The following is a 23,358-nucleotide window of genomic DNA, read 5'->3' on the forward strand; positions in this document are numbered from 1 at the left end:
GCTAAAAACAACGAGGTGCTATGCATGCCAGTTTGATCCAACTCCAATTAAGCCGCGACAATTGACAAGTAATAAACTGCGCATGGACACATGCTTAAAAAAACATCGCAACAAACAGTAAAAGTGGTACCCATCTTGTCTTGTGTTATTGTAATAAAAACAACGTGTTGTTATTCATGACAGTTTGACACTACCCCAATACAGCGCCTGACAATTCACAATTCAGTTTAATCTGTGTATATAAGAAGAAAACAAAATACGGAATGTAACTGTTCGGTAGATAGTGTACTGTAACCCGTACTTGCAGTCAACTGGATAGCCTCCCCTGCGTTAATGTTTGCCATTGAAGTTAATATAATGAGTATTGTTGTCGTAATGTTCTAGATTTTGTACTCTTAAACAGATGAATATTATCTTCGTTGTTTGCTAATGTCTTATTTAATAAAACTGTCATTGTTATGTTTTAGATTTCTTGCTTCATATCAGATGTTTTATGTCTTGAATAAAAGTATCAAGAGTTTTTGTTAGTACTATACTGATTATAGTAAAGGTGGAATGATAGATCGTTTTAGGTGTCCTGCTTTTTGGTCAAATGTCCAGACAATTTTTATGGAATGTCCCGCTTTGGACCTAAAAAATTATGGCATGTATGGTTTTTGGACACGAAAAAAAAATAATTTTAAGTGTCCGAAAACATAGAGTAATTATGGTAGCTTGTGTACTTGGTTCTCTTACTAAGGCTCTCTATGAACCTCTTGATCAGGCTTCTTTACAGTTCCTAACCTGGAAGACCGTTTTTCTTCTTACTATGGCTTCATCCAAACGGAGAAGTGAAATTCATGCTCTTTCTATAGAAGATAACCATCTTCGTTTTGATGCTGTCGATGGATCTGTTACAGGATTTCTTGCTAAAAATCAACTTCCCTCTATGGCTTCCAAACCCTTCAAAATTCCAAGTCTTTCTAGAACTTGTGGACATGAAGATGATGATAGACTCCTTTGCCCGGTAAGGGCTTTGAAGTTCTACCTTAAGAGAGTAAAGTTTATTCGAGGTTCTCGTAAAGGACTTTTCATTCCATTAAAAGGGGGGGGGGCGATGTGTCTGCGGCTTCTATTTCCCGTTGGATAGCCTCGACAATTAAGAAAGCTTATTCTTCTCTTTCATCCAGTGATTTATCCCTGTTTAAGATAAGACCGCATGAATTAAGAGCTCTTTTGGCTTCGTGGGCTCATATTAATTGTACCCCACTGTCTGAAGTGCTTCAAGCTGCTTTCTGGAGGAATCCTACTACCTTCTCCTCTTTTTTTCTTTGTTCTCTTGAGTGCCAACATGACAATTTGTATATGTTGGGTCCTCTTGTTGTGGCTCAAACTGTAATTTCTTCTATGGCGTAAGTACTCTAGGCCATCCGAGAATTAAGTACGTACAATATGGTGCTAACGAAGATAATCTGAGGACATAATCTGAGGACATGATCTACGATCTCTGGCTGAAAACCCTAAATATGGGTTCTGCTGTGATGGGAAAAAATATGGGAACCTTCCCGCCGCAGCTGCAAAATCAGCTAGAGATAACAGGTATTTTTTTATGATATTAAAACAAATTTTTAAAGTAAAATTAATTTTAATTATTAAATACTTACCTGTTGTCGGTAAGTCCCACCTCCCACCCCGCTCATCGACATTTTATGTTTTTGTAAAGGAAAGATGAGTTGTTGTTCTTGTTTTCCGGTTAGGTTACATTGTACTATGTTTAACCCGACTTGGTTTTCTTTATTAGAGGTGGATGATTCCTAGCTGAAATAATTCGCGTTCAGAATAAATCTGAGTCTGCCAAAGCAAAAATCATCAAAAGACTCTATGGCGGCAATTTATATTGACTAGATGATTCCCAGCGCTTAAAGTTTTCCGGATAATTAACTCCCTGGAAAGGGATTAGCTAGAGATAACAGGTAAGTATTTAATAATTAAAAAGAATTTTACTTTAAAAATTTGTTTTAATTCTGTAAGTCCTAATGTCATTGTTAACAGTTTATTTCTGTAAGTCCTAATGTCACTGTTTATCGTTTATTTCGGTAAGTCCTAATTTCCCTGTTTACAGTTTATTTCTGTTATTTCTAATGTCACTGTTAATTATTTATTTCTGTAAGTCCTAATGTCACTGTCTACTATTTATTTCTGTAAGTCCTAATGTCTCTGTTTATCGTTAATTTCTGTGAGTCACAATGTCACTGTTAACAGCTTATTTCTGTAAGTCCTAATGTCACTGTAAACAGCTTATTTCTGTAAGTCCTAATGTCACTGTTAACAGTTTATTTCTGTAAGTCCTAATGTCGCTGTTTACAGTTTATTTCTCTTAGTCCTGATGTCACTGTATATATTTTAATTCTGTAAGTCCTAATTTCCCTTTTAACAGTTTATTTCTGTAAGTACTAATATCACTGTTTACAGTATATTTCTGTAAGTCCTGAAGTCACTGTATATATTCTAATTCTGTAAGTCCTAATGTCACTGTTAACAGTTTATTTCTGTAAGTCCTAATGTCACTGTTAACAGCTTATTTCTGTAAGTCCTAATGTCACTGTTAACAGTTTATTTCTGTAAGTCATAATGTCACTGTTTACAGTTTTTTTTCTGTAAGTCCTGGAGCCGTATTCACCAATGTACGTAAGTCTCAAATCTTAGACTCAGCTCCAGTTTCTCACTCACACTCAGACTCAGCCTTACAAAACTTAATTCACGAAACATAAAATGGTTAGTTTTAGACTCAGACTCAGTAAGATAAGTCTCAAATGCTAAGTCTACAGTGTTTAGACTTACGCCATACAATCATGACGTAACGTCGTTTGAGCGTTTACTTTACAAAATGGCCGCCGCACGAGCTTCTCGCGTAATAATAATAATATTATTGAAATAGTGTATCTAGATCGTACCAACCATTTGGAGATTTATAGGGATATTGAACTTTACAGACGGTATCGTTTTACCAGACCAGGAATCGTATTTATTTGCAATATTTGCAATATTTGCAAGGAATAGTTTGCAATACGATGCGGAGTCTGCCAGTTCCGGTCGCCCTGGCAGTGTGTATACTTTCCCGAGCAACGTGGCAAGTGGCGACAGTCAAAAATCATAAAAAAGCGACATTTAAAGTTATGGTAGCCAGAACTTTGTACTTTGTAGACCTGTGCACAGGTCAATAATATTTTGAAAGCTAGAGTGTTGAATTTGTCAAATTTCCAGCTGGTACATCGCCGTTCGTGCGAAACAAGAACTTGGTGCGATCGCTGATACGTGAGTCATTTGCGATGTGTGCATTTTGCAATTGTTCTTATTTATTGTAAACAACTGTCAAATTCATAATTCTCCGCGTTTGTTTGTTTTTTTTTCGTGAAAATAATCTCCAAACTGAATGAACGTGAACATGCACTAATTTTATGGATAATACTTGTTGTTTGAATGAAAAAGTAATAACATATAATTTGCATGTATCATAAACTATAATAATGGATATTCTCTAAATATGGAAACCTATTTGAAAACGTTTACAAGACATTTACTTCGCATAAATTTTGATTTCATTACTATTACAAATCTATTTATAGATGTAGGAATTTACTTATAGATATGTATATGCCGTCAAAAGTTACACTGCCATGACGCAGTTGGTAGCGCATCGGTGCTCAAGATTATATTTCAACCAGTCGGTGGTTCGAAATTACATCGGGGACTTTTTTTTCTCGCAACATTTTCAATATAAATTATGACAATTATTTTTTTATTCTTGGTCTTTAATGTTATGTGAATTAATGTTTATTAATTTAAAAAAAGGTGCTATAAATAATGTGTATATTATACGCCCTGTTAAGAAGATATAGGGTACACCTGAATCCATATGTGCATATGTACTTGTGTCTATCTATGTTGAAATTGAGTTCCAATACAAAATGTATTTTTGCGACAAATGCTGTAGAACGATGACATTAAATTTGATTATCAAGTTGAGACACATCAGCATATTGCATCACTTCTGACATAAGGCAGAACTTTCATTCAATATAATTCACATAAATGCACCGATCACAATCCATTTATATCAATATCTATTTACTTATTAATATCGTAAGTTTTCCAAAAAATGGGTCAATTTTAAAAGATTAACTTTCAAGTTTTCCAAGTACTTTGGGGTGCATTGATTGCACGCATGTGCATATCAAGAAGCCAGTGAACCATGTAGAAGACTACATAGGGCGAAAGGGCATTCCCACCATCAACGATCAGGTATGGCGTTACAGTCAGTTATGTGCAAGTCTAAATGCAATCGCTTTTCTTTGATACTTTATTTTAAACACAAATATTTAATGAAACAACTGTATGTTAATTTTAACAGTTTGCCATTAGCAATATAAGAAACATATCATCAGCATTTTATCAAATACCTAAGAAAAAATGTACAAAAATATGTCTTATTTTGTTAGTGTAATATAACATGTTTTATGTTAACAGCTACAGAATAACGAGCTTCACTCAAGTTCACTGCCAGTTGGCCAGGGCGAAAGTATGATGCCAGGATTTGTTGATGTCTAATTTCAAATTCACATAACTGTATCTATCATTATTCTGGAATTTCATTCAGTTCATTGAATGAAGAATTTTATTATTATCAATGATGTATATCTTGTAAGCAAATAATATCAAGAAGTGTCCCAAGACACCGCATTCAACTAATATTCCTCTTTGAATGTAGAATGTATTTTATCTGTCAGTAACATAATACAATGACCAATGTAATATTTGACGTACATTTCTTCAAGCACACAAATATTGACTGGAATTTTATAAGTACAAAAAGGGACATAATCATATTTTAATCATAGAAATATGAGTATGCCCCTTTTTGAATTAAAAAAAAAACTTATTATTTTGTGTGCAACTGCTCCATAACTCTATTATTTCTAATATAGACTTTCTATTTAAGAAATAATAGAGTTATGAAGTAGTTGCACAAAAAAATAATAAGATCCTTTTAATTACAAAAAGGGGAATAAATCTACTACTAGTATATAACATGTCAGAGTTATAGCACTTGGTCACGTATTGACACTAAACACATCTTTTTCTCTAAATGTATTATTTCAATTTCTACAGTCAACTTGTTTATTTTTTATTCTATTTTTTCTTAGTCTTTTTCCATCGGTTTCTCTGTAAGTTTTGTTAAGGTATCTCCTTGTGATCTCTTGTCGGTCTTCTTTGTGAGCGCTGCAAAAATGGATAAAAAGTGTGATTTGTATAAATGGACTTGTTCTCATATTATGATCTTCAAAGGTTAAAAAATTAATACATATATATCACATAATCTATGTATGCATTGGTACTATGCATTGGTACTTAGTTTTAACATATTTGATGCTAATTATGTTTCAACCAATGCATGACTTTTGTTGCATATTACATAACAACATATTATACAGTACTTGCTTTGTCAGATGGTATTGTCAGTATAGTTTTAAGAACTGGAATTCCATCCATGCAAGTTAATTATTAACTCTAAATTAATTGTATGCACTGCACTACCCTCCAATTAGAGCTACCTAAGTGATAAGTTTACCAATATTTAAATTTTCAAGATTTGTTCCAGACAATTTGAAATCTTAATTTAAAGATATCCAAAGCTTACATTCTTTCCACTTCATGCCTCTACTTTCATGACTGGTACACTCTGAAATCACATAAAAAAATATAGTGTCACTTTAAAAATCTAAATTAATTTAATCCAGTGATGTTTTTAATGCAATAAAATGGACAACTAATGTTAATATACTATACTTAAGTTAATGTATAATAATCCCAGTGTTAACTTTCAAACACAATGTTTAATGTTAATTTAATGCATGTTTTTTTTCTTTTATTTTGTTTTATATAAGGGTGAATCTCTATTATATTGTATACTGTGTTGAATGTGATGTATACAATATAAGTCATATGGTTTGCATTTTCAATGTTCTATACATATGGTTAATGGTTTGCATATATATTATTATCTATTTATTTACCATATGTTCTTCTCTGCTGGCTGTTGTGGCACTCTCACTGCTTTGTAACGCATATGAAGAAGCTGCAAAAATAAACCGCAAAAATTTATTCAAACATATAACTTTGTAAAACACTTAGGCACATACGCTTATGCTCATTAATAATAATAACATGTTGCAATTATGCCTAGATTTGATGTATCTGTAACAACAGTTAATTCAAAGTTAATTTAGTATGGAACAAGAGATGTGTTTGTTAGAAACAATGCTCCCTACTGCGCCGCTTTGAACATATTTATTTGTTTACCGTTGACCTTGAAGGATGTTACTTTAGGTTTGGCATTTAATGTATTTTGTTACAAAAAAGTGGATTAATTATTATTATTAAAGAGTCGCTATAAATATAAGTCAGTTCAGTGAACATGTTACATAATACTGACTATATATATTACAAACTCAGAAGCTATAAAATGCTACATAATAAATGCTAAATTATGATAGCCAAAGAAATGTCATTTCAATACAGTCATACACACAGGTATTTTATAACTAGTATATAAAATAAAATAAAAATCTACTTGTTGAAGGCTTTGTAAATTTAAAAAATATATATTAATAATAATTTAATATGAACAGACACAAAGACTTCCAAAACATATCTCAGATTGGGTGCCGCATTTCTCTGACCTTTTTAATTTCTACATTGGAAGAATAACAAATCATACTGTTTGATTACCAAGAAATACAATGTTTGTATTTGCACTCATTCCTTGAATAAATGAACTCAACAACAAAATTGAAATAGTCAAGAGATTTAAAGTATCTAACAAAAAGGAATAGAAATACTTCCTTAAATGCACAAACTTCATTAGCCGATCTAAAATTAATGATCTTAATGTTTTATTTTAATTGTCCTTATACGGAACCCTGCTATATTTACAACAAACAAAGATTCTGATACAAGTTGCCATTTCATAACATATTTCTGTGAACGAGTTCATGAATATTGTTATTTAGTGTACCTTTGGTGAGCTTACCTACATATTTCCTTGATGGGTTTAATCAATAATCATATGAATTGACAAGTGTCAGATCTTTTTTATAACACTAATTCAATTACGCAAAGACAATTATTATTAAGTTAAATTTAACGAAAAAAAAAGAAAATTGTTTTCAATGCGTGACATAGCTGTATATATTCTAGCACCATTTCAGCAAAATAATACAGTATCATAAAACATACATTAACCAATGAAAATGCTCATAAGCTTTTTACAAATTTTAACAACATAAGTAAGTATTCATTGTGATTATAACACGTAGAAAACACATATTAGGTTCGACATGTAGTAATATTGAAACAAACTAATTGCAATTGATTATAGCTTTCAACAAATTTAATTAAATGAAAGCATAACGAAAAAAAGTAATTTATGACAACTTACACCGAGCCTTGGAATTTTGGTACTTCTTCTGGCACTGTTCACCAGTTTTTGCGACCCCAAATTTTCTGAAAGTTTAATGAAAACAATTGAATGATGTATAGCAGTATTTTAGTCCAAATTTTTGACGCTCTTAAATATTAAGCTACTTTTTATATGGGTAATATTTGGAGAATTTAGCCCATATAAAAAGTATCTCTAAATTGTTTGCGCGTCTTATAAATGAGACTAGCAGTATTTATGAAACACATTACATTTCATGTTTGCCATAATGACTGTCGATTAGTTTAATATAAACGACATACAGGGTAATAGTTATCAATGTAAACTTGTAGTAATTGAAAAGTTCGTTTGGAAATGTGCAGATTGTAATCAGATACGAATAAAACACACATGGGTACGAATCTAACAGGGTACGAGATGAAAACTAAAACAATAGACCTCCTTAAATGGTAAACTTATCCGTGATATCACAAATATTCACTATTAATACTTAAATAACAATTCACGTGTGCAAATTTTGGAAACAAAGAACATGCAACTGTACCATAAATCATAACAAATGTTTGAAACTAAAACACATTCCACAATCACATCCGAAATCCGTAAGTACAATTTGCTGAGTGGTTATGTCCCTTGTTTACATAGAGGCCAGTTCATTGTTATTGTTTTGATTCCCGATTTTCGCGCATGCGCAATGCACTGGTAGTCAAAAAGCATTGCTTACAGCTAACGCAAAGCATATGGATAACGAGACTTGTTTAGTCAATACATCGAAAAGAAACTTAAAAAACAACACCTAAATAATATTTAAAAAATATAATGTTCAGTGCCAAAAGAATGCATTAACACATTTATTTGCATTTTAAAAGAACGCGTCATTAGCATAAAAGTAATTAAGATTGTCTGAAGACTGAACGACAGACAATTCGACGCAACAAAGAGCTCTATGCATTAGCCGTATAATTATTTGCAGAAAAGCTTCAATAAAAATAATGATACATCTAATTATAAAATTATAATTATCAATTGCATGCGTAAACTAGAATAATAAAAAATTAGTGATAGCCAGAATGTGTCAGTGTTTCATTGAAAATAAACGTACTACAAAGCCCTATTAAAAGCGAAGTTCATAACGGTATTTACATGTAATTTTAATTTGGATGGGTGTTGTTCAGAGAATGACTTGAAGAATATTAACATTTAACTGAAAAACACAACCTCACATGATGCAAATTGAACTGTGTATTCATGTATTTTGTAAACTCGTTACTAGTGATCGAGTATGAGTGACAATTATCTAACATTTAACACACACGCACAAACACACACACACACACACACACACACACACAACATAATATATATACATATATAATATAATATTAAACATTGTTTCATTATTATTTACCCCCATTGATGTCAAACGTAATTTCTTGTTTTATGATGTATTTCGTGCATTGCCGTAACATTACATCTTCATACTGAATGACGTATTTATAATTAACCGATGCCCGCTAAATACGTTAAATATTTTTTATTTACATTTTATAATTTATAAATACTTTATTTTTTTATAAATAAAACGGGCCTTTTTCTTTACCGTGTTCAATTTCTGATAATCTATAGACTTCAAATTTGTACAATAATTATGAAACATATCTAATTTAAGCAACTGTTAAGTATGTCGGTGGTAAATTTATTCAACCAAATGCCTAGTTACTTAATACTACCAGAATGAAGACATGGTGGCATCATCAATTGCGTTTAATGACCAGACTGTCATCTGCCACCTAGTGTGATTTATGACACCATGTTGTTAGTTAGGTCTGGACAATATCTGATCAAAACGAGATAATCGGATTAGGCAGAACAAAGGGGCAATAAAACACCGGTATACAAAGGCTTAAACGATTTTAAGATAGATGCAAACAATCAAATGAAAACTATTGCATTTAATTTAATTAAATGTTTATTTAATGTGTCAACATGTTAGTTTTCCCGGACCAGGGTAAAGGTCCCTGCCCAGACATTATGGTTAATTTGTAAATGTTTTTTATTTGGATTTGATCTATTTATTCATTGTGTTCAATCTTATTTGTTTCAGTAACATAGAACAACTTGTTGGCATGTTGAAAAATAAAATCAAAATATAATCGTTTAAATTTAACCGATCACGCTCTATTTCTCCCCATTGATTGTATCTTTCTTTTGACTACCAATATAGCCCGGATGTAAACACGCAGGTGCGCGTGACGTCACGCGTGAACTGGTCTAGTGCATTATTCGGCGCTAGTAAAAACGACATCGGTAGCAAATCCGAAAGTAAGCTATTAAATAACATATTACAACTATAAGGCAGATACGATAATAACATATAACTTACACTGATATTCTGCTCGCCACCTCGTCCCATTTTTTTCTTCGAATAACCAAAATCTTATCGGCACCGATCCCCTTATACTCGCCGATAGAAGGTTCCAGCGGTTCCGAACCAGCGCATTAAAAACAATCTCTGGCTCGAACCAATCTGGACCTTCTGGCGCTTTGTTTCGCTGTCTTCAACTGCCAAACACTCCATTCAATATTTTATATCAAAAATGCCTGCTACTATTTTTGACACTATTTGGCGCGTTTTCCCTACTAGAGAATTCGCTTAGTCGTGACGTCATAAAAAAACACGATCTTATTGAAGTCTATTTCCAAACGCGTTCGTGAATACCAATCCTGAGTCTGTCTTTAGTAAGTCTAAGTCTGAGTCAAAGTCTGAGTTTGAGTTCAAGTTTGAGTTTATTATTGATGAATACGGCTCCTGATTTCACTGTATATATTTTAATTCCTAGTCCTAATTTCCCTTTTAACAGTTTATTTCTGTTAGTCCTAATGCCACAGTTGACAGTGTATTTCTGCAAGTCAAAATACCACTGTTAACAGTGTATTTCTGTATGTCCTAATGTCACGGTTAACAGTGTATTTCTGTAAGTCCTTATGTCACTGTTTACAGTTTATTTCTGTGAGTCCTAATGCAAGAGGGGAGCTGGAGACATCCATAGTGAATGCAGAGTCTGACGCAGAGTTCCATGCGTCTGATGACTTCACGGATGATCAGGACCGCTTTAGGGAGCTCTTCTCACTGCCTGTCTCCGAACAACCCCTCAAAGGTTGGTAACAACTACAATTTGTGTAAATACTTGAGCCTTGTTGTGGGAAAACTGGGCTTAATGCATGAGCATTAAGTTTCTCCCCAGATAATCATGTGCAGTACACAAGGGCAATTAAGGTACGACATTTTTCAATTTTTTGAAGAGGAATTCTCTTTTAAACGATAATCTTGTTTAGGCAGAAAGTGTAGTCCCTGAGTAGCCTACGCAGCCTGCATATGCATTAAGCCAGTTTTGTCAGAACATGGCTCCTATCATATTTTATATCACAAATCTTTTGTTTAGTTTTAAAGCATGTGATTTTATAGATTAAGCGCACATTGTCATTTCATTAAATATTTTGTTTATTTAAAAAAAAGGTGTAAGCAAGCTCACCAATTGTTTTTAGCTGGCACAGTTACTGATCTTATTTACAAAAATGGTTTATGTGTTGTTTACAATATAAGAGCCTGGCTGTGGGAACACCAGGCTTAATGTATATGGGTAAAGTGTTTCCCAGATTAGCCTGTGCAGTAAGCTAAATCAGGGACGCCGTGGTGTAATGGATATGGTGTCCGTCTAGCGACCGGAAGGTCACGGGTTCGATCCCCACCGTGAGAGCGTTCTTTAGATCTCCCCCAAAGACACCAAGTACTGGTTCTAGGCCCAGGAAATGGACTCGAGAGCATTTATATAAGCCTTAGGCTTTCGATGCAATCGAGCTAAAATAAATAGGTTTAAACTAAATCAGGGACAACAGGTTACAACTAAACTGGATTTCCATTACAAGAGAAAAAAGTGAAAAGCATTGTACCATATAAACCTGTGCGGACTTCATTCTTTACACACATGCATTGATCCTTGTTTTCACAGAGTCCTGCTCATGTCAAATTATATCCTTTATTGGTAGGATGGGAAAATGGAAAGAGAGCAGTTTTAATCAGCAAAAATCGCTCCCTTGTCTCAACACTTGCAAAGAAGCGTGGAAAACTCTTCCTCACAAAATCGTAAGTTTTCAGACTATGTTCAAACTCTAGTTTGTAAAACATGATGTTGCATGCATCTATTTTAGTGTTTTATGGTGACATCTTATTTAATGCCATCAATAAAGATTGCTGCAACTTGTTTTTATTGCTTTAAATGTTACATAAATCCTTCAATACATTTCAATGTTTAGTTCACTAAGTTCGCGAAGTACTTGTAGCAAAATATTTTTGTAATTTATGTTTGGAATCCACATTTATCATCCAGTCATGATGAAACTGAATGTTTAACTTAACAAGATCTATACCAAGTTAAAGTTTAGGTCATATGCATCCAAAAACTGGATGCAGGATTTTTAAGACAGGATTTTAAGGTTATTATATTTTGATGAAGTATAATTCCATGTACAAGGTATATGTTATTGTATCATAGATTTCATCAACTTTGATTCATGTTGACAATGCATCAGATCTGTAAATAACCTGTCTTTAAAGCTCTTGAAAGTAAAAACTTTGGCTTATTTTGGCATTTACAATGATGCCTTACTTTCATCAAATTTTATTTATTTACCCAAGTTATTATGTGTTGTTCTTAATGATTGATTCAAAGCAATGAAAGTTTAACCATGAAACTTTTATAATGTAGAAATACTCAAGTATATTGCCCAATTTTCTACCATTTTTTTTTTTGAAAACATTTGTTATTATTATTATTGATTCATTACTGCCTGGTTCTCTTGCAGATTCCTGTGTTTTGAAAGGGACCATTCTCCATCTGTCCGAAACATTGTGGTTCCTATAAGAGATGTTGTAAAAATCACCAAAGTAGGTTTAACAAATTTTGAAACGTTTAGGGTCTTCAAGTAAATTTTGTAAGTTTACAACAAAAATTAATACAGCTTTAAGTCTGGAAACACATAAGGGTCACTGAGTATGAATATCTACTATAATTTGATTGTGGCATATATATATACATACACAGATACGTTCTGGACTAACAGTCTGGTGTTAATCTCAGATTAGTACTTAAAAACAACATGTTATAATAATTTTGTGGTATAAAAAAAACAAAAACTCTAAAGGTCATATTGACTTTATTTCATATGCATAAATACAAAATCCTCAAATAGGATACTCGTTTGCTACGATGTATTTGTCCTTTCTATACCTCATGGGACTTTACGAGGTTTAAGTCCCATTTTAATTATATTCCCATATTCATCTTTGCATAAATTTAATAAACCATGACACTAGAAAATAGTTTATCAAAGTCAGGCTATAATTTGAAATATACCGTAATATAAGTCGACCTAAAAACGCTCCCACCCTGCGTGTGGGGCTAAAAATAGTAGCAGGGGTTATCCGAAAAATTCTGATGAAGCAATAACAAGCACATAACAACTTAAAGTTGATGAGTCCTTGATTCTCACATAAAATCTGCATGTTTTCCTGGATTGTTATTTAAAGCACATGTTTGTTGGGTACAACAAAAGAAATATCATAGACATTTTTCAGGGTATTGTAAATACTCCACCCTTTAAGACTAACGCCCACCTCTTCCATTAGCCTTGGAAGACAGCACTTGGGTGCAATATTTACTATTCCCATCAACAGCTTAGGATATTTATATAATAAAAAATTAAGAATTTATGGTTGTGATGAGAGAAAATGTGCATACCACACAATAACAAACGTTAGTTTGGGAGGACAGGGTTCTCGGAGAATCTGAAATCCCACTTAAACATAAGCATTCTGCCATGTAAATTCACTGTCCTTTGAAAGTTTTAATTAAATGAGTGTAACTGTGCCTTATGTAAATTGTATAGTATCCATAGTATAGTAGTAGTATAGCTTCAAACATAACCACAAGTGTGACTACTGTCAACTGTTTATATTGTATTATTTTGTATTTCAGATTAAAGTCAATGAGCGTTTGCCCGGTAAAGGCATGTCAATACAGTTAGACATCTGTACTGATGGTACGAGTAGTGTAAGTACACCCACGTGTAAAGTGTCATCCCATATTAGACTGTTCAGTTTGCACAGGCTAATCAGGGACAACACTTACCGCTTTTATGGTATTTTTCCTTCAAAACAAGTCTTTACTAAGCAAAAATCCAGTTAAGGCGGAAAGTTTCGTCCCTGAGTAGCTTTAGACAACACTTTACATACATAAATGTACTCCATGCATGAACCATTTATGATTGTTTTATTTCAGTTTATATGTAATTTTTGAGAAAATATCTTTCCAAAGAAACTTTTTCATTGTTGTTCAGTTAATCCCATTATAACCCCACTAACGAAGTTTAGGGGGGTATATAGGAGTGAGCTTGTTGCTCGGTATGTTGGTCTGTCTGTCGGTCCGTATTAAGTGTCCGCTCTCTAATTCAAGTTGTTTTCATCTGATCTTCACCAAACTTGGTCAGATATTGTATCTAGTTTAGTTTGTTCAGTTAATATGCCTTCATTGTTGAGAGAAACATTTTATGTGTAAAGGAGGATGTTTAATGTTTCTAGAAGTTATTGCCCTTTGATTATAATGGCCTCACTTTATTATGGTTACATAAAGTCCTTTCTGTCTGTTCATCATCCAAACATGTTCATGTGTTTCTTTTTTAATGTCAAAAGCATTTAGCCTATTAACTTGGAAACTATAGCTCTGCTTTAAGGGAAGTGCACTTCATATAAAACATTACTGTGCACTTTATAATTATGCCCTCCTTCAAATAAGCTGACATTTTTATAGTTACTTCGCTTTTAACTGATCCAGTGCAGTGTAAAACAGGTCAGTTAATTAATATTAATATAAATTTGCTACCCTGCATCACACCGTGTGGGGTCAGTAAGAAGCATGTAACAAAATTATCTTATCCTGTACCCTTCATTCTCCATCATCAACATTATAACAGGAGAAAAGTTTGCTATTCTGTATTATATAACTTCGTCTTGTTTACATCTGTTACATAATTTAACCTTATTAACCTTATATGAAAAGCCTACACACCCAATGTTGAAAAGTACTCAGTCGGCATGTAACCTGGCTGAATCATTAAAAATGAGTCTTCTGTACTTTGTAAGATAAATTGCTTTGCACCTGTCGGATAGTCTTTTGATAAGTTGGTCGTTTGGTATGTCTGTTTGTTGAAAATTGTTTTTTAGCTCACCTGATTGCTCAGGTGAGCTTTTGTGACCTGTCTTTGTCCGTCGTCCGTCTGGCTGTCCACATTTGTTCGTAAACTCTCTAGAGGCCACATTTATTGTTTGATCTTCATGAAACTTGGTCAGAAGATTTGTCCCAATGATATCTCGATCGAGTTTGAAACTGGATCATGCTGGGTCAAAAACTAGGTCACTAGGTCAAAAAAAAAGAAAAACCTTGTAAACACTGTAGAAGTCACATTTAATGCCCAATCTTCATGTAACTTTGTCAAAATATTTGTCTTAATGATATGTTGGTTGAGTTCACAAGTGGTTCTGGTCCGTTGAAAAACATGGCCGCCAGTGTTCGGGGCAGTTTTCATATATTTATATAGTAAAAAAAGCTTGTGAACACTCTAGAGGTCACATTTTTTGTCCAATCATCATAAAACTTGGTGAAAAGATTTGTTTTATATATATCTCAGATGAGTTTGCAAATGGTCCCGATCGGTCAAAAAACATGGCCGCCAGGGGGGTGGGGCAGTTTTCCTTATGTGACTATATAGAGAGAAACCTTGTGATCGAACACTATAGAAGTCACATATTTTTCCTAATCATCGTGAAACTTAGTCAATACATTGGTTTTATTGATTTCTTGAACAAGTTGGAAAATTGCTCAGATCGGTGAAACACACTTTTTAGCTCACCTGATTGCTCAGGTGAGGTTTTAGGATTGGTCTTTGTCCGTCCGTCCACATTTGGTTTGTAAACACTCTAGCATTCACATTTCTCAAGCATTCTTTATCAAAGTTGCTGAAAGATCTCAGTCAAGTTTGATGATGAGCAAAATCACATAAGTAATGCCATAATTATTGCCCTTAGATTGTCCAAATTTTCATTATATTATTCAAAATCCTTTTTAACACTCTAGAGGTCACAATTTTGTTTCAGATTTTATTAATCTTGGTAATAATATTTATTTTTGTAAGCAAACTTTAATGTTTGGTAAGGGGGTTCAACTCAAAATATAGGTCACCATTTCAAATCTTACAAAAACAAAAACACTCCATACGCCAGAGTTTTGGTTCAATAATGATGAAACTTGACCAGGATGTTTGTCTGGTCAATATCTAGGTAAAGTTTGACATTAGGTAAACATTGAATGAACCGACTCCTCTCAGGTGAGCGAACTAGGGCCATCTTGGCTCTCTTGTTTCTTGATATCTAAGCACTGACCACTGTACCGTCCTTTAACTGGATGATATATGGCAATTGTCAACAATTGCACTCTTCCCACGCTTGCCTTATGTTTGATACATGGCTTCTGTTGTATATGTTAGGGCTTTTAGATAACAAAAATGCTGAATATTTGCATTTAAATAATGTATATCTTCTGGTTCTTAATATTCTGTACGGAAATTGCTCCATTTTAAATTAATTACAAATGTGAAGGAAGTGAGATATTATTTGAGAAGTGAATTGCTTGTTTTTAAAATTTGTTTTCTTCGCACAAACATGTGCATGTCAGGTTTGACAGCTGTCATAATTGTTTGCTGTCGGAAACACTATCTTATATAGTCTGAACATAAAATGTAAATGACAAACAAAATTCACTCTACATCTATGAAAGAATGCAGACAACGCGTACTGAAAGACACCACTCTGTTTTGTGTCTTGAAAAGTTTTAAATGATAATTTTAGCTTTTATTAGAACATCAGATTAGGACTTTATTGAATTTTTCATGTATTCAAGGTACGTTAGGGCACATTACATTTCCATGTGTGTCTTTGGCTGACACTACTAGACAAATGAACGCCACCATTTGTTTTCAAAATAAAAACAATATAGCGCAAAGCGTTATAACAGTCTATGTTGTAAAATACGTAGGCTAAATTTAACTATATCATTAAAGGAATATGTGTGCAGCAAAATTATTGCTGCAGGCGCAAAATAAAAATATTTTTATTTCGTTTTAAGACTTTTGGGTGTGGCAAATCCGACAAACATTTAATCAATTTGTTGGGGCCTTGTCGTAAAATAAATTCATCTCTTGGAAGTAATGCATACAATATTTGCTGTCAGTGTTGTAAGACACTTTGAACTTTATAATAGTTCTTAATTCATAATCTTAAATTAAGATTTTGGGTTAGCTAGTTTCCCATGAAATGTTTTCAAAATAATTGGGAACCTTAAAATCTCTAAATTGTCACTTCAGAGGATAAGTCCATTGAACAAAATGTACTGAGTAACATTTTATGCTTAATTTTGCATGAAATACAATAAATTGTATTCATAAATCAAGCAACGAAATAGAGGAGACAGGTAGATTACCGTCTAGATTGCTATCTACGTCTCTGGAAAAAGTAAATATCTGTTATTGCTTGTAATTATGGTATTATAGGATGTTTTAATTTCTACTCTCTGTACACCTATATCTAACCTTGCGTTTGATGTTCACAAATTGAATTCACCTGTATCATACCATATAATGTGGGATACACTTTATTGATTTCAAAGCCACCCATGCATAGCATTAAACAGCTTAAGAATTACACTATACTGATCGGTCGTTAAAATTTTTTAACAAAAGTTTTACCAGTACAGTGTATTTTTAGAGGAATTTTTAACCAGGTTTTCCGAAGGAAAAAACTGGTTATTAGATTGGGAATGCGGGCGGGCTGGCTGGCTGGCTGGCGGGCGGGCGGAACAAGCTTGTCCGGGCCATAACTATGTCGTTCATTGTCAGATTTTTAAATCATTTGGCACATTTGTTCACCATCATTGGACGGTGTGTCGCGCGAAATAATTACGTCGATATCTCCAAGGTCAAGGTCACACTTTGAGGTCAAAGGTCAAAAATGGCCATAAATGAGCTTGTCCTGGCCATAACTATGTCATTCATTGTGAGATTTTAAAATCATTTGGCACATTTGTTCACCATCATGGGATGGTGTGTCGCACGAAAGAATCACGTCAATATCTCCAATGTCAAGGTTGCCATGACTAAAAATAGATTTTTTTTAAAAACAAACTTACAAAGGGGGTTAATTTTGTTTGTTCATTTCAAAAGTTCAGTTTGAGTTTTCTCCCTTTATCAGATTTTTTTTCACAATGAAAACCTGGTTTTGTGACAATTTTGTCCCTTGTTTGTTTTTATTTTAAACATATTTATTTCTTTGGCAAATACAGCTGTGTACGTCAATCATGCTCAATACAATTATTATAAGAAAAGGATTGAAACGAAAGAAATAATTATTATATAGTTTCTCTTCTTGCAGTAGTATTTAGGCAATAAATGGGTGTGCTTTAAAACATATTTCCATGAATATGCCAGAAATTAGAACTGTACATAATAAATATAAAAAGTATAAAAAGAGAAATTCGATGATGAAGGATGATTGTTCATTCAAGGCCTAGAACATTAGGCAACAGCGAGTTGTGACTTTGCAATTTTTTGTTTTTTGAAAACTTATACATGTATTGTATTATAAATAGAGATATCCGGCCTAAACATCTCATCTTTCCATGAAAACTAGATTAGTCAGACTCCAGTAATTTAAACTGTTTACACATGATCAGTTTTTATTTAAATATTCATATGCTGATAAATTGAATAATGCATATTTGTGGTTGAAATAAAATTTAGCCACATTCCATTCTAAGGCTTGCTGCATTAACATATAATAAAAAATGCACATCTACTCAAAAACTGTGATGAAACTACGCTGAGTTTAGCAAGGAAAGAGACTCAAAAGTACTCTGTTTGTGGTCAAATTGATATAGGAGCATTTATCATTGCACTTGTCAGCCCTTAAGTACATATGTCTGTCATACATTCTTACATTCCGAAGCTTTTGATTTCATTTACACTTTTACCACTGGGTGGATTTGCTCATAATTTCACAATTAAAGGGACATTTTCACATTTTGGTAAATTGACAAAATTAAAAAAAAAGTTTCAGATTCCCCAATGTTTGTTGTAATTATGATATTTGCGAAGAAACAGTAATATTAAACATTTTTTTACAATTCTCTAAAATATCCATTATATGCATCTCGTTACGATTTAAAAACCTGGAAATTATAAAGCGTTACAAGCGCGAAACGATTGAATAATTTGGAGAGTTCTGTTGTAATCGTTATATTTTATGACATTATGAGGATTGCTTATATAAAGTGAGAATACACCACTTACAATGTGAGCACGGATGGCTGAGTGGTTTCAGTGCTAAACTTTTACTCCAGGGTCAGTGGTTCGAGTCCATTTGAGGATAACGTTTTGTCTTTCTTTAATTTTATTCTTGTAGTGTTTTAAGCTCTACTGGCCGAAGTCCGGAAGAGCTTATGTCATGGTGTGGTTTCCTTTGTCCGTCCGTGCGTTAGACTTTTTCTTGTTTACGAGATAAAGTCCACAGTTTTCATTCAATTCTTTTCAAATTTGTTCAGTGTCTTTATATTAATGAGGACTCGAACCCTATTGAAAATGGGTTACATCAGAGTAAATAGTCCAGAATTATCTCCCCTTGAATTTGAGAAAATTGTGAAATAAGGCTTGTTTACGCAATAAAGTCCACAGTTTTCATCCAATTATTTCCCAATTTGCACAGTATTTTTATCTGAATGTTGAGTCAAACCCTATTGAAAATGAGCAATATCAGAGTTATAAGTCCAGAATTATCTCCCCTTGAATTTGAGAAAAAAAATGAAAAATCAGTTTTTTTTATGTAATAAAGTCCAGAATTTTCATCCAATTCTTGGCAAACTTGCACAGTGTCTTTGTATCAATGAGGACTCAAACGCTTTTTTAAAAAGAGCTATATCGAAGCAATAAGTCCAGCATGACTTCCCCTTGGATATGAGAAAATTTTGAAATCCCGCTTGTTTACGCAATTAATTCCACAGTTTTCATCTAATTATTTCCAAATTTGCACAGTATCTTTATATTAATGAGGACTTGAACCCTATTGAATATGATCAGTATCAGAGAAATAAGTACACAATAATCTCCCCTTGAATTTGAGAAAATTCTCAATGTTTGCGCGATTAAGTACACAGTTTCCATCTTATTCTTTCCAAACTTGCACAGTGTTTATAGCAGTAGAGCGATTCAGGCCCTCATGGGCCTCTTGTTTTTAATGAAGGTATTTAGTTCCAATGTCAACATTTAGCAATTTTAAGCTTTTAATGACAAACTTTAATACAAGCGAAAATCTGTGAAAGGTCCCTTTAAGTACATAATAAAATATGTCTGTATATACATTCTTACATCCCAAAAATTTTGATTTCACATACTCTTTTGATAGTGGGTGAAGTTTCGGCAGCTGATTTACCGTAATATGTAGATGATTGTAAAGAAAGGAATTTTGGATTCAAAACATTAGGGCAGACATTTGACCCTTTGACTTTGCAGTAGAATATCTAGTGGTTTGTGGATGGTGTCCAAACATGTGTCACCGGGGCATTAGTGTCTGTGACACGTTTCTAGTTTACTTTAAAGTTTGATGGCTGAACATATTTATGGTTGAAAATTTCTGTGCTCTCCATGCCTTGGAGGTAGAAAATAATTGTTCTTGTTTTTATTACGCAGGTGTTACGGTTTGGCGGTATTTTAAGACGTGAAGACATGGTCAAGGACATAGAACATTGTATACAGTCTGCCAAACAGAATGAGGCACAGTCTGGGGATAGAGTGAGCCGAAAAACATCTGATTGGTCTTCAACTGATCATGTGACCAACTTCACGTTTGGTGCTTATTATGAAGATTCTGAATGATGTAAGGAAATGAAATAATATTATTGTATGTTTTCAGTTACGTATCTTGTACTAACATAAAGAACTTATTTCATATTAAGTACTTGTTTGATAAGGGATACAAAATATTTTTTGTCAATCTACATAACCAAAATAAAAAAATGGGAGATAGATATTTGTGCATTTTTATAAAGTTATTTTTATGAAAATACTTGCTTGTGTTGTTCTTTCCATGTAGCTGGTTATTATTTTGTTATATGTTAATCATCAGTGAATTCCTGTTATTATGTTTAAATGCTCATTTTACCATTAGGCAATTTGAGGCAATTTGATGTTGACTTCAATGCCATTTCAGCGACTGTGATTATGTGTATGGTGATTTATATTTCACTAAATTGTTTTTATTGATATGATGTGTGTACGCAGATATTATTGCTAATATCAATACCAGCTAGTTTATATGGGCTGTGCTCTGTGAAAAAGGGGTTTAATGCATGTGCATAAAGTGACATCCCAGATTAGCCTGTGCAGTCCGCACAGGCTAATCAGGGACGACACTCTCCCCCTAAACTTGATTTTTGCTAAGAAGATAATTCCTTGAAAGGAAAGATATCATAAAAGCAGAAAGTGTCCTCCCTGATAAGCCCGTGCGGACTGCACAGGCTAATCTGGGACAATACTTTACGCACACGCATTAGACCCCTTTTTCACAGAGCACGATTCATATACATGTTGTTCATGTTCTACCTCTTCTGCTGATGCATCACTATATAAACTACATTAATATGAGCCTTGATCTGGAAAAATGGGGCTTAATGCATGTACGTAAAGTGTCGTCCCAGATTAGCCTGTGCAGTCCGCACACATGGAAAATAGGGACGACACTTTTGGCCTTCACTATATTTTTTGTAAGAGCAGACTTTCTTTAAACAAAAAAAATTGGAATAGTTGTTAACTGTCAGCCTTGATTAGCTTGTGTGGACTGCACAGGCTAAATTGGGATGACATTTAACACACCTACATTTAACCCCCCAATTTCTGTCAGTCTATGTATATCAAAGGTATAAAATTAATGTTGCCATTAAATGAAGTTTGTTATGATGAAATCTGTTGCAATTTTTTCGGCGTAAGCTGCATAAGCCAGCTTTTCACCCTGACTTGACCTTTGTAAGTGTCCAATAAAATTCAGATAAAATTTCCCGCGGCTAGGTACGAATGAATACACTTCATTTATTCCATTGGCTGATTTGAGTATACCACCAGAACATTGGAAACATATCCGCGTCTTTGTACCACTGTTTTACTGTATGAAACAATTTTATCTCTAATGAAAAGGCTTAATAGATAGAACAGTTTTACACTCAATTCTCGACATCAATACAGTTTGTGCGTACACCTTTTATTTTCAGAGTATTACCAGCGCAAAAGCGTTTATACTTAAAAGGCTATGTTCTCATATTTAGTACTTACTTCCATATTCCTGTCAACATGTTAACATGTAAAAGTATAAAGAGCAGTGGAAGCGAAGCCTCACTTTAAAGAATTGCATTTCAACCCGCGAGGTTTCGGGTCAAGTCGCGGACATTCAGAGTTTATATACAGGTCATCACCGGAGTTCGCGGTCAGTAAAATAATCGTTATATAATAAAGACGCTATCCGTGAACTAGGTTACCTGGAATTTTCTTTAGACCAGAAATATGTTAAAAGAAGATATTCAGCAATATAATTATGGTATGTCAATAATAGATTCTTAATGTGTTTTCAACAATACAATGATAAATATTATTTTTAATAAATTTAACAATAATTATTCCACCATATTGCCTAATGTACTAAAGTGATATTATGAGCATGTAACAGTTTATAGGTGTCTATCGCAACCGTTGATTATTTTTGATGTTTCTACTTCATATACACTTATAGTAATTAATGCAGCATCAACATACTAAAACAATATACCAGAAAGAGAAAAATAATGCATTTGAATATTAACCGTACTTTCGTTTGACAACTGATCATGCGTTTACGAGTTGAACCTAAATTTAGTTTTAGTGCAGATTTGTTCATACGACACAAAGACACAATATTGTTTTACGGATCATTTCGGCTAACAGGACTGGGTGGGTCACGTAAGAATATCGAATATAAAATATATTTTTATAAACAACTGGTAGCAAGGTGAGTTGCAGATAATTGATCAGTAACCACATTTTAACTAACTATTTTGACCTGTTAATTCTTTTCAGCTCAATTCAACAGTGCAAAATGCCCATAATATCACTTTAAGCATGAGCACGATGATTCTCGATACTGTTAATAATCGAATCAAATAGCAATGCCCGACAGACCACTAAAACAGGTTTGTTCTCGTGTGGCCGGTTGACTCATATGTTTAAATTTCACTTCCATTCTTCTTTTGGTTTTCTGTTTTGTATCTATAGGTTTATGACCAGCAATATGTTATAATGTAAAATAAGCCGCGAAAACTCCCCGTAACATCCCGTACTGCGTGTGATGCAGCTAAGAACTGCACAGAAAAAGACATTCGCTATCCTTGATCTCATTCATTAAACTATTTACGCCGTATATCTTTTTAAAAGATATTTCTTGTTTAAGTTGTATTATTTTACCTACATTTCAACAACATGCTGTTGGGAAGGTTACATGCATTAGGACACGCCTGTGTAAGCACTCAAAGTGTGCTGGGGGAACACCCAACATTTGTCACATCTTAGGACAGCCCTGATGTTTATGGATTAGTCCTCAACAGGTGGTTTATGCAAATTAAGTTTTTGAAAGTATGAAATGTTTACCATGGAAAGCAACTGGAATTCTTTTGATATTTAATGCATTTTACATATTAAGGAGT

The 23,358-nt window shown here is 33.5% G+C and overlaps 2 long non-coding RNA genes across 3 annotated transcripts; one reads left to right on the forward strand and one right to left on the reverse strand.

Moving 5' to 3' along the window:
• Positions 1–1,742: 1,742 nt before the first annotated feature.
• On the forward strand, positions 1,743–21,604 carry LOC127881706 (uncharacterized). Of its 2 annotated transcripts, none has more exons than XR_008050202.1 (6): positions 1,743–1,952; positions 10,479–10,635; positions 11,525–11,621; positions 12,341–12,422; positions 13,513–13,587; positions 20,324–21,604. It is a non-coding gene; the product is annotated as an uncharacterized LOC127881706 (long non-coding RNA). The 2 variants fall into 2 exon arrangements; XR_008050203.1 differs by lacking the exon at positions 1,743–1,952 and adding an exon at positions 10,163–10,216.
• On the reverse strand, positions 4,325–8,114 carry LOC127881704 (uncharacterized). Its single transcript, XR_008050198.1, has 5 exons — positions 8,022–8,114; positions 7,478–7,542; positions 6,054–6,115; positions 5,678–5,719; positions 4,325–5,259 (listed from the first exon to the last, which is right to left on the reverse strand). It is a non-coding gene; the product is annotated as an uncharacterized LOC127881704 (long non-coding RNA).
• Positions 21,605–23,358: the final 1,754 nt, after the last annotated feature.

The sequence above is a fragment of the Dreissena polymorpha genome, chromosome 5 (assembly GCF_020536995.1).
Source record: "Dreissena polymorpha isolate Duluth1 chromosome 5, UMN_Dpol_1.0, whole genome shotgun sequence".
In the NCBI taxonomy this organism is placed as follows: domain Eukaryota; kingdom Metazoa; phylum Mollusca; class Bivalvia; order Myida; family Dreissenidae; genus Dreissena; species Dreissena polymorpha.